This window comes from Cupressus sempervirens, chromosome 2, assembly GCF_028749045.1.
Source record: "Cupressus sempervirens isolate cs-2001-9-10 chromosome 2, ASM2874904v1, whole genome shotgun sequence".
Lineage (NCBI taxonomy): Eukaryota > Viridiplantae > Streptophyta > Pinopsida > Cupressales > Cupressaceae > Cupressus > Cupressus sempervirens.
Window position 1 is genome coordinate 669,514,014 of NC_143119.1, and position 13,474 is coordinate 669,527,487.

A 13,474-nucleotide genomic window follows, 5' to 3' on the forward strand; every position below is an offset into this window, starting at 1 on the left:
GTAGTTGGGGCACCCATCTGTGCACTTGGTCATACCAAGTGTGCTTAGTGCACACTTGGGCATGCCAAGTGCACCCATTGCATAGTTCGTTGTGTTTTTGGTGTAGTTGGGGCATTTTGATGCCCTAAAATAGCTTCAAGACACTATTTGACCGCTGTTTGACTCTTGACTGACTCCTAAATGCATCAAAAGTATAGAAAAGCATAAAAAGCACAAAGATGACCTCAATGTACTCATTGGGGTTCCTACATCTACCTATCATTGGTAGGTATGCACTCATTTGCCATGTTGTTGCTCCCTAGGTAACTGGTCCATTCTTCTTGCTCCAGAGCTCTTTTCTACCAAATGTGAGGGTGAAAATGACTTTCAAACCCTCTCCAAGCCCTTTTATAGTCTATTTCTTCCTAGATGGATGTGTAAGAGGCCCTTTTTGTGTTGTTCATGATGCCTTTGTGCACTCTAAAGCCCATAACTTTCACATTTTAGCTCTGATTTGCGATCCATCAATTGTTATGGTTTTGTCTTCTTTTTGTCAATGAGATTGACCTATCATATGCCTATTTTGGTCAATTTCTCAAGGGGGCACCAATATATATCACCACTACTGGAGCATGCTTTTATGACTTTTTTTCAACATTCTCTAATACAACACTCTAAATCACACTATGTCAAAGTGGGGCAAATTGTAGATGCTCAAAAATGGTTCATGTCTATAGTTTCATCACATTTTCATGCTAACTCATCCCATTTTCTCATTCCACTAATTCTGATATCTTGGCCAACTTTATTATATCTTAACAATGTTTGTCATCATTTGTATCCTCTTTCACATCAATTGCAAATCATTTCATAACCATTTCAACATCATCAAAAATATATCAAATCAACCCAAAATCATATCAAATCAACTCATAATCACCCCAAACCTACACTAAATCAACCATAATCAACTCAAAACATGTCAGATACCTTAAATCAATCATCATATGCCCAATTCTAAGCATTTTTTTGGTTTTCAATGTCTTGAAAACCTATCAACCCATCAAACTTATCAATCTAACCTTAGTACTATCATGGCTCTCAATGCTGGGTTGAAATGTCATTTTTTCATTTGATCATTGACATTGTTGAGTCCCTTAGTACATATCATGACATCATTAAACCATTTTTAGTAACATTAACATCATCTATTGATGTTATTATGATCAACAATATCAATCAATCTCAATCCTGTAGCATTTACAATATCAGTTAAATGTTACATGTCCTTAATTCATGTCATGTGTCCTTGGCATGTTATGAATTCTAATCACTCATTCAATTTGACCATGGCTTTGGTCTACCTATCATCATCCTAGTTGATCCAATTCTCATCAAAGGATGTTTTTGCACTTATCTAATCAAGTTAGCCAATCATCTACTAATTTTCTCTATAGGATTAAATAACCTATAATTTAATCCTATGTCATTTCACTATTTATTCTTCATAACTAATATCCTCAATTAATTAATTTTATTAATTAATTGATTCATTATTTTTAAACCATGGAAATTCACAATTTCCTAAGTCCTATTTTCTACCATTAATTTCCAAATTTCTAATTTCTATTTGTGTGGATATATGGATTTTTAATTCAAATATTCCATGTGATATTGACACAATCTTGACATCATCATGACACATGGGCATGAAACATCATGGATTCTCCATTTGCACTTGGCTAAGATATGTCATAATCTATATATTCTTATTCCCTTATGCATGTCTATATTTGGCTTCTATCATCATAGATTCTTGGCTTTAAGTGGGTTTGAGGTGTCACAAGATGCATCATAGATCCTGAACCATTTTAAGTCATGTTTGACTTCCAAGCATCACACAATCCTTTATTTGGCATCTTGTGTAATATGTGTCATGGATTGTCAAAGGAATCTCTTGCCAAGTCATATATCCAAGGTGACAAGTCCAACGCCCTCATCTTGAATGTTGATTATAAATTAAGCACTCTTCCTCTCATTTCCGGTCCTAATCCCTATGTCCTAAGTCTAAAATCTTGATTTCATAACTTCTTAGTATCTTTATGCTTCAAATCACTTCTTCTAGTACTCTCATATCATTATCATAAATTTTTTCTTCCTAATTGTGTGCATTATAGGCAATTGGATCTACATCACATGGAGAAGAAATAAGGACATGAGAGCTACAAATGAAAGAGGGGGTTTTTTAATTTGTGTTACTTTCTTTGTTTATTTGCCTTTCATGGTAGACTACAGGGTATCAATGTATGTTTATTGAGTTTGTAATTTTCTCATAGTATGTTAAATATTAGCTCATTTTCTGGCCCTATAGTAAGAATAGTTGAAATGCTTGACTTTCTTCCAAGGAAGTAGAGGATGAAATCTCTATCAAAATTGGGGTTGACAAGAGTAAGGGTTGATGCAATTGACTTCTTAATTTCTTCAAAACTAGCCCTCCCCTCCTTGTTCCAAGTGAACAGTAGGTTCTTCTTTAACATAGCTATGAGAGGCTTCACCATAAAAACAAGGTCAAGGATGAACCTCCTTACAAAGTTGATCCTACCAAGGAAACTTTGCAATCCTTTCTTATGGGTGGGAAGTGGGAGAGAAAAAATTGCTTCAACCCTCTTTGCATCTATCTTTAACCCATTTTTTGACACAATATGCCCTAAGAGATTTCCTTGGTCAATAGAAAATACACACTTCTTGGGGTTCAAGGAAACACCATACTATCAACATCTTTCAAATATCTATCTTAGATTATCAAAATGATCTACTGCATGCTTTGAAAAGATAGTTTTATCATCCAGATATGCTAGCAGAAACATTTCCAACATACCTTTGAAGGCCATCTCCATTGCCTTCTAAAACATGGCATCTAAATTGGTTAGTCCAAAAGGCATCTTACAATAAGAATAGGTGCCCCACTAAATAGTGAAAAAAGTCTTATATCTGTCAGACTCTTGTACTAACACTTGATTATAGCCTAAAAAAGCATCTAAGAAAGAAAGCCTTTCTAAACCACTAACCTTGGATAAGACTTATTCCATGGAGGGAAGGGCATGATGATCTTTAAGAAAAGCCCTATTAAGGTCTCTAAAGTCCACAAATAGTCTAATTTCTCCACTCTTCTTCCTAACAGGGACAAGGTTAGCCACCCATGAGGAGTTCTTGATAGGGAAAATAATATTGGCCTCTATGAACCTTGACAATTTTTTTCTCATAAGTGGCTCAATCTTAGGGTTAACTAGCCTCTACTTCTAACTAACAAGCTTAGAATTATCATCTAAATCCATGGTATATTAAGATAATTTTGGATCAAAACCCTTTAAGTCCTTATATGTCCAAGCAATAACATCATTGAATTCTTGATACAATTTAACAAAGATGTTTTGTTCAATATTAATGCATACCTTCCCCAAGTTGAGGGTTCTTTGCTTAGCACCAGTAATAGTCATATGATCACCCTTGCTTGTAGTCAGATTTGAATCCTTGCCCTTTGCTTGATCATTAGAATTGAGGATGCCTTCCAAGGTGATTAGACCTTTAGGTAGCTTGTTGGAGTTCAGGTTCAAAATCTTATCTCCATACTGACTTTGGAGCTTAGATTAATTTTTAGCAGAGAACACTACTTCATTTTGTAAGAAATTCACAATCTACACATTTGAGTCAAAAACCTACCAATTTGTGTAATTATCAAGGCTAGAAAATCTTACAATAATTTTGATTTGTTGCTCCTTTTCATTAGGAACATGCTCTAGTATATCATAAGTGTTGGTGTAAATAAGTATTTATTTATTACACATTACTTAATTTTACTTAGGTTAATGAATTATTTTATTATTATTTAGGTGAGACACTTAGGAGTTTGTGTACTCTTATGAGTTGTCATGTTGACAACACTGGAGTATGCAACTCTAATTCAACACATGGTGTCTACAACACTAGAGTTTGCATAATTAACTAGGTTGTCATGTAGAAAACATAGTTATTTGCACTCCTAATTTAGCACATGGTGTCTACAGAATTATTTTGTGTGCTACACATTTTTAGGCTTATCCTCTCATCTTTGCACTTACTTTTGTGCTTAATGGAGGATAACCCATATCTGGTGGACATGTGCCTAGTTGTATGACTTATCATGTTATTGATTCCTATGCATTCTAGAAGCATTCTAGAGGCATTTATATACAAGCACTCCTAGTTTACTTACATACATATTGAATGAATATTATATCATCATTTTGATCATACTCTTTTGGTCTACTATTGTGCTTGTGCTTGAGTTCCTTAGTCTTGGGTGAATTTTTTCCTAAGACAAATTCTTACATGGTATTAGAGCTGAGGGAGATTCTCTTCACATAGCCATTCAAGACCATTTTTGCTTCAACACCTTAACCCAGATCTAGAGAATTTGCAAAAAATGGGAGCATTTAGAGCCAATCGCCATTGCATCCAAAATGTCAATTCAGTGAAAATTGACTATAAATTCACCTATGCTGGGCCAAAGTTGATTATGAGGCAAAAATCTTTTTGCAAACCGGCACCTAAAGGCCCAATTTTCAACTTGGGTATGGTAATTTAATCAATCTATTAATTTATTGTTTAGATCTCCATTTTATTTATTCTCTGCAATTATGTATATTTTTTAGAAATTTTTTTTTGTAGAGAATTTTTTTTTGCAAGAACTAGGCAGTGACACCTCATCCCCTACAAGCAAAATATGCTGTCAGCATTTATTACATTATGGAAGCATCTTTCAAATTTGATGGGAAACTCTACATAATTGGTCAACTAAATTCTAGCCAATTACATCCTTGGTTTCTGGTGCACAAAGCAACTGAACTAGCCAACACACACAATCTAGTAGCCAAATTGTAACTCATGATAGCATCGTGGTTTGTTTGAAAGCTACAGTCACATTCATTTAAATACCATAGAGGCTCTTTCTCCCACCAATGTGTGATAATTCTATAGATTTCAATGCTCACAAAACCCGCTCTGGCTCCTATGAAAAGATCTTGATGCTTGGCAATGTGTTAGAAATCTAGCATAGATAGTTTGATGTCTAGCCATAGTTAAAGTCCCCTACAGTCTTTCTTCCACATTACAAATAGCTTTGGTGCCCAGTCACATTGCATCACATAGCACTTTTGTTCCTCACCATGTGGCACTCTTGCCTCTGACCCTACCTTATGTGGCATATAGTCAAGTGCCACATCAATACGATAGCAAGGAGCCAGACACTCAAATAGCCTGACATGTGTCACCAGCTATACCCTAAATCAGTAGTCCACATTTGATATTTTCATATAGTTCCATAGACTAACATCATCATCCATATAAGACACATTAGCATGATGTCATCTAGGGGCAGTGTTTTTGCTGATGTCATCCAAGGGCAATGTTTTTGCTGATATCATCAATTTCACAAACCTAAAATTTATAGTTGTCTGACCATCATTAGGAGGCAAAATAGAACTTCTATGATGGTTATTTGACCATCAAATTTAACCTCATCTTTTATTGATCCAACCCCTCTCCAGATTGATTTTTAATTTGATAGTCTGACTTTGGGAGGCCATATCTTAGTCATCTAGACTCCAAATCAGATTTATTTTTTTGATTTTTGCTAAAATTTCCTAAACTTTTCAGTGGTATAGTTATTTTCTAGTTTTGGTGCATAGATTTATCAAAAGTTGCATATTTTAGTGATTGTACCTATCTAATCCTGCATTTTACAACTTCAAATGCTCTATACGGGCTCATCTAGACTGAAAAACAGATTCTATTTTTTTTGAAAGTGCATTATTATTTTTTTACTTTCCAGATTTGTAATCAGATTATAGGGTTGTGTGGAAAAAAGTGTCACTTTCAGAAATAGATCCTTTTCTGCATTGTAATGCTTTGATATATCTTGAGAATTGTTGTATATCTAAGATACATTGTAATGTTCTAGTTTTGAACTCCATAAGGAGGTTGTAAAAATCAAAATCAAAAGTCTACTAAGGCCAAAATTGGCAAGTAGCCATTGTAAATGCAATACATATAAAGTGTCAAAAGCATCTTTTTTGGGGGGTTTGTTCTTGGTGTTGTGTTCCTCTTTTCCTAATGTTTTCTTTCATTTTCTACATCATGGGAAATTTTAAGTTTCCAAAATTAACTCCACATAACTATGCTACATGGTCCATTAAAATGTGGTGTCATTTAATGCATAAAGGAGTTTCTTAATGTGAAGATGGTACCCTTCCTAAACCATTAGGTGATCAAGTATCTACAACTAAAATTTTAGCTTGGGAAACAATGGATAGGAAAGCCCTAGGTGATATTTGTTTGGGGGTTGAAGGCAAGATCATATATCAGATCCAAAAGTTTCGTACATCTAAGGAAGCTTGGGATACCCTCCAAAACCTATATGGTAAAGTGTCTAAGGAAGATGTTTTCAAAATTGAAGATGAACTTGTCTCCTTAGATCCAAAGACATTTGATTCTATATAGGACTTTATCATAAAGGTGAATGAATTAAGAATGAAGCTTGATGATTGTGGGAGTCCTATTAAAGATGACGTGTTAATTTGTCTCATTCATAATAAGCTGCCATCTGAGTACTCCACATTTTTGTCTTCTTATAACACCTCAAAGACTACATTAGGGTCTACCTATCAAAAGTTCTCTTTTGTTCACTATGCTATACTATTGGATGAAGAAGAGAATAAGTTGAGATCAATGGGGACTCTCAATTTGCCTAAGTCAAAGGCATTGGTGAAAAATAATGAGGGTTCTCAAAATTTAGCTGGTCAATCTTCAAATAAAGGAAAGGGCAAGAGGAAGAAGTGGTAGAATAACAAATAGGAGGATGTAGAAAAGATAACACCACAATCGAATCAACAAGGCAAGTCTTCCTTGAATTCAAACAAGAAGGGGGACAATGATAAGGAGAAGAAAAAGTGTTCTTATTGAAAGTAGTTGTGTCATGATGAACATGAGTGTTACCATAAAAGGATTGATGAATTAACCACCATCATGAAGAAACATAATGTTCCATTGCCTAATTCTTATAAAGAGAAAGGATCCTCCTCTTTAGATTCAAAGTGCAAAGGGAAAGCACTCATGGAAAACTCAAGTTCTTCAACATAATAGATTCTTGACTCAGGTGCCTCATATCATATGGGTTCTTCAAAAGGAGATTTTTCTTCATCGAAGCAGTCTAAGGTACTACACATCTTTGTTAGAGATGATACAAAAATGGAAGTTGAAGGGAAAGAAAATTTGGAGATGGAAAATAGGAAATTCAAAGGCATTCTCTATGTTCTTAACCTAAGCTCTAATCTCCTCTCAATTTACCAAATCATTCACCTTGCAGATGGTCACAAAGTTGAGTTCCTTCCAAACTCAGCAAAGGTGCATAGTCTAAAAGATGATTTAATTGTTGCAATGGGAAAATTTAATCATGACAAAAGGTTGTATTCTTTCTCCCACTTTGTGCCCAAGTCTCCTTCACAAGTTTTTTTGACTCAATCCAATTTGCAAAAAAAATTATGGCATGAGCGGTATGGACATCTTGCCTTCCACTATCTTTAGCAGCTTTGCTCAAAAAAATAGTGAAAGGTCTACCTACAATCAACTTTTCCAAAGGTGAATATTCAACATTTTTAGTGGATATCCATCTAGAGGAGAAGTTTAATAAATGAAAGTCTTCCAAAGGACCAATTATTCTTTAGTTGGTTCACATGGTACTAGTTGGTCCTTTTGCAGTGACATCAATTAGCCAGGGGTGCTAAATACTTACTTTCATTGACTACTTTTCATGTTACACTTGGGTCTACTTTCTCCATCACAAGAATGAAGTGTTGGATAAGTCTCTAGCCTTCAAGACTCATGTTGAATAGTAATCCAGGATAGCCATTAAATTTCTAAGGATGGAAAATGAAAGTAGATATGTGAACACAAGACTTAAAGACTTTTACAAACTTGAGGGTATTGATTTTCAAAATCCACCAGCATTTAGTGTGCACAAGATAGATGTTGTAGCACTAAGGATATGAACTCTTAAGTCAATGGCAAGTTGCATGATACAAGACAAGTCTCTAGATCCATCACTTGAAGTTGAAGCAATAAGTAGTACCTATCACATAATAGGTCTCCTCATAATGCCTTAGATGGAAAGACTCCTTTTGAGTCATGGTATGGAAAAAAACTAGTTGTGACACACTTTAGAGTCTTCAGTTGTCTAGCATTGGAAAACATATCTTATAGGGGATGTAAGGAACCACCATCCTAGGCCTTGTACTTTCATAGGATATGAAGACGATGTTAAGGTGTACAGACTGATGGATTCTAAGACTCATGAGATTTTCATAGAGAGGAATGCACACTTTGAGGAAATTTTACCCAGCTTATCCTTTACTCCTCTCTGCACTTCATACATTGTGGAAATTGATAGTGACACCAATGATAGTGGTTCAATAGATTTAGATATGTGGGATCCTTATTCAGTTGAGTAGGTTTTAGAGACATCATCCATCATTAATATTCTTTCCACACATAAGGGAATCATCTCTTATGTACCTATGATATTGTTTCTTCAAAAGGGGAGGAACATTATTCAACATTCATGGACCAGCTTCTAAATTAGAGTAGCTATCACTAATCGACACTCTTCATTGGAGGGGGGAGACTACTTTGTCTCTCTTCTTCATCTCATATTTATCCTTTGTATATACTTGATGTATGTCATAATGGGGGGGTCTTGACTACTTCATCCATCCATAAATCTTGTCTTTTCATCTCTCCTTTTGTGGGAGGGTTTTTCCCATGAGGTTTTCCCTCTTTCTCTACTTTATGAGAGATTGCATTTCATTATGTACATTGGTACCTAAACATGGCCTAGTAGTCGAGACCCATCATGCATTTCATCCTAGCTTTTGTAAGCTTAAGTGCATTCCCCTAAGTTTCACTTTGTGGGGGCAGGGGGGGGTTGGTGTAAATAAGTATTTACTTCTTACACATTACTTAAGTTTACTTAGGTTAATGCATTTTTTTTTTTTTGTATTATTTTATTATTTCTTAGGTGAGACACTTAGGAGTTTGTGTACTCTTATAAGCTGTCATGTTGACAACATTGGAATTTTCATAATTAACTAAGTTTTCATGTAGAAAACACAATTATTCACACTACTAATTTAGCACATGGTGTCTACAACATTATTTTGTACACACTCTGTGGTTAATGGAGGATAACCCATATCTGGTAGACATGTGCCTGGTTGCATGACTTATCATGTTGTTGATTCTTATGTATTTTAGAAACATTCTAAAGACCTTTATATACAGGCACTCCTAGTGTACTTACATACATATTTAACGAATATTATATCATCATTCTGATCATACTCTTTTGGTCTATTGTTGTTCTTGTGCTTGAGTTCCTTGGTCTTGGGTGAATTTTTCCCTAAGGAAAATTCTTACAATAAGAAGCACCAATTTTTTCAAGCCTATTAGCATGTTTATTTTCCCTTCTAGGGATACTTTGGATGTTGAATGCTTAGAAGCCATCAAGCAAATCCCAAACTCTATGCTTGTATGGTTTGAGAATATTTTTCTTGCTAATATTTTGTCTTCTTACTTGATGAGCGACCAACTCACTATCCCCATATACCTTGAAGGATTTGATTCCTTTCCTTTGAGTTAGTTAAAGACCTTGGATCAGATCTTCATACTCTGCTACATTGTTAGTGAAATTGAATTGGAGCCTATAATAAAAATAGTATTTCTCCAATTCAGGGGAAATGAGCATGACACTAGCTCGTGAACCACTCTTATTTATTGAGCCATCAAAAACATGCTCCACAATCTATTAATATTTTCTTCCTTCTTTATGAGATTAGAAATAGGAGCATCTCTATCTAATTCAATATGTGCTAAGGCCTATCTCTAGAGCCTCATGTACTAGATCAAACTGATAAGAAATGGCCCACTCATCCAAAAGAAAGTCAGGCACTTCTACCAAAGAAGTAGCAGGCTCATGTGCTACATCTCCATAATCTACTTCAAAAATAGTACAATTCATGTTTATGGGACTAGGGGTGTAGGCCTCTATATGATTGAGGTCTAGAGGCTTTTCTCCTATGGAAGCTTTTCTTTTATACCTTGTTCTAAAAAACATATAAAACTAGTAAGATGAAATATAGCCACCTATTTGTGCAGTAAAGTCTCTAGAAAGATAGATGGAAAATTATGGTTTGACCTCAACTACTAATATATCTTGTGTTACAATACAACTAGGGAAAGCATGCAATTCCATTTATACATTTTTTAAGACTCACATGGTCTTTATAGAGCCTCCATCTAATTGGATCACATCTCTAACCATTGGCTCATATTTGATACCCATGCTCAAGATTGGATAAACACCTAGGCATTAGAAATTACTAGTCCTTGAATCTATCATACAATTATGGACTAGTTTATCTCCTATAATTAAAGAGATATAGAAAGGAGGAGGCCTAATTTTCTTACTTTTTTCTCCTTCTTTAGGTTGCTACACCATGCTTGTCGCATTCTCCTCTCTAGGTGGCTAACTTTTCACTTCAATGCTCTCTAGCTCTTGCTACAATATCTTCTTTAGTGATGGTATAGTAGCAACAACATCCCATATATAGATATTGGCATTATTCTTTTTCATTTGATCTACCACATTGAGAGGAGGAGAACCAACTACTTTGACTAAAACTTTAGGAATTGTATGGATAGGTGGCTAAATTTGAGAAGACTGAGGTCTAGCAGACTTATGGTTGTTGATATCTTGTATCTATTGAGGAGTAACATTAGATTGTGCATTCATCACTGGTACATGAGGAGAAGCCTCTAAAGATGAATCTTGAATTGGTGGAGGAATGACATCCTTAATAGCTCTTCTCTTACTTCTAGTGTTGTGAGCTATGGCATCATAATTAGTATGGTAGTGTTCCTCTGAATGATGGTTCATGAAAGAACAATCACTTTGTCATCTGAGAAGAATCAGTAGGTTGATTAGCATTGAGTTGTTGATCTACTACTTTCTCTTATATAGTTAATGCTAAGTAAGATTTTTCCTTCTAACACATGCAATATCCATAGGAGTAGTTACAAGAAGGGCAAAAATCTTGATCTTGAGCAAGATTATTTTGATGGACTAAAACCCTATTTAGGTTGGTATTCATAGCATGAGAACTATCGATAGGTCTATTCTTATTGTAGGGAACATGAATCTAATTTGGGGATCTATTATGTATGGTACCCTAATATTGAAGTTGGGGAGGCTTATTATTTTGAGTTTTTTGCCTCTTCATAGTCACCAACTCATTACTCATTTTTTGCATCACTGCATTGTTGTCCTCCATCTTCTTTTCTTGATCCTACAAGTTCTTATCTACATTCTACATCAATTTTTTCATCATGGCCTCAATCTTATCAACTATATTAGAAGAGGTGGAAGCTATTGGGACCATAGCAAGGGATTGATTTGCAGAGCAAATAGATATAGGGGCTATTACAGGTTGATGATTGGGTATATCAAGGAAGAAAGGCATTGGAGGCCTTGGATATAACTTCCCTCCCTATATCAATATATTCTTTACCCTTATAACTATTTCATAAGAATTTGATAAAGTATCCCCTCCCATAGATTGCAGAGTGGTAGCAATATCACTATTAAAGGCTCTAAGGTAATACAGTAATACATTACTAGGGCAAGGCTTTACTGCAGTGGGTATTCTATCCCATGTCTTTTGAATCGTATAATTAAACTTAGTCATATATTCATGGGGCACTCTCTTGATGGTTATCATCTTCTCTAAGTGATAGGTGATCATTTTTGTCCTCAAAATGCTTACAAAGCCCTACTCCTAACCCATCCCAATCAGTAATAGAGTTATAAGACAAACCTATATACCATTGCAATGATTTCCCTTTTAAGGATGAATCTAGAAGCCTAATAACAACATCATCCTCTATAATACCATGTATATTAAAAACATTTGAAATTTCCTAAATATGTTCTATAGGGGAGATGGAAGTTTCACCAGTGAAGTTAGGCATACTTTTCAGAGTTGACACTAGAACATCATGTCTTTGAGCCAAAATGAGAGGACTCCCACCATTATAGGTGGAAAATACATGTACCATATGGAATAATGACCTATTTATATGAAAAGATGGCAACTTAGGCTATGATCTATCAATAGGAGGAGTAGAGAGAGATCTTGCAATGTGTATGTGCTGCTACTACTACACTTCTAATTGGTGATAGAGATAATATATTTCTCTCTCTTCTAAGGTTTGAAAATGAGAGCTTAGTGTATTGAAAATTACCTCTAGAAGATGTCGTTGTGTGATCCTTGGGCATGAATCACAACAAATTTGGTATGGAAACTAGAATATAGAGATGGAATCACCAAGTACTTGAAAATGAGCCTCTTGAAGGCCTAGAATACTAAGAGTAGCACTATTTTCTCAGCATATTTTGGAACTTTTCTTCTTTGAAACTAATGAATTTACAATTCTTCAAGTGTTAGTCCCACTGGGCATGCCAAAAATTATTGACACAAAAGCTTGCACCCTTGCCTAAAGTCTTACCTAAAGGCAAGCTCATGTAAAATGGAAACAATCTCAAAAGTGAGGGACTTTGTAACTTGAGATTGAATCTCTAGAGAAGGTCAGTTTTGTTATTATTATGATGCACCTAACCATTTCTTAAGAGGAAAAGGGACAGGAAATGCATGAAAGAAAACTACCTAATCTAATCTAAGATGAGGTGATACACCAAATAGTATGTTCAACCTTATCTCTACCTAATAATGCACTATTCATGAATACAACCTCAAAGTACATAGATTCAATCCTTGGTTAATCCAACAACTATATGTAGATCAAAACCAAAATAATGCTATAAGGAAGAGACTTCACTTTATATCATTTAGAGCCAAATGGATACAATCATATAGTTGAGAAAAAGAGGACAATACATTAACACAAAGGCAAGAAGGTATTGCACTATATATTAATGAAAGAAAAATATACAATAGAAGAATGCATTAACTCAAAGGAAAAACAAACTACACTAGTAGAGCATAACATGCAATACTATAGAACCAAAGAAAAGATCAACCCTAAGAATGGTTACAAAATATTCTTTTATAATATAAACATAACGTAGCTAGCTTCTACCCTAAGGAAAAAATCAACAACTACATTCAAGATGGAAGAGAACAATCACTATAGATTTGGGAAAGATATGCTCATGACATACATCCAAATTTAGGAAAATCACTTATTCACTGAATAGAGAACTTGAGAAGACAAAAAAAATGGCCATTATCATTCTGACTAATTAAATGGACCAACAGGCTACGATGGAGCATCTCTTTACATTTATCATACATGGGGAATGATGAAAGTTCTTGTAGGAGATTGAAAA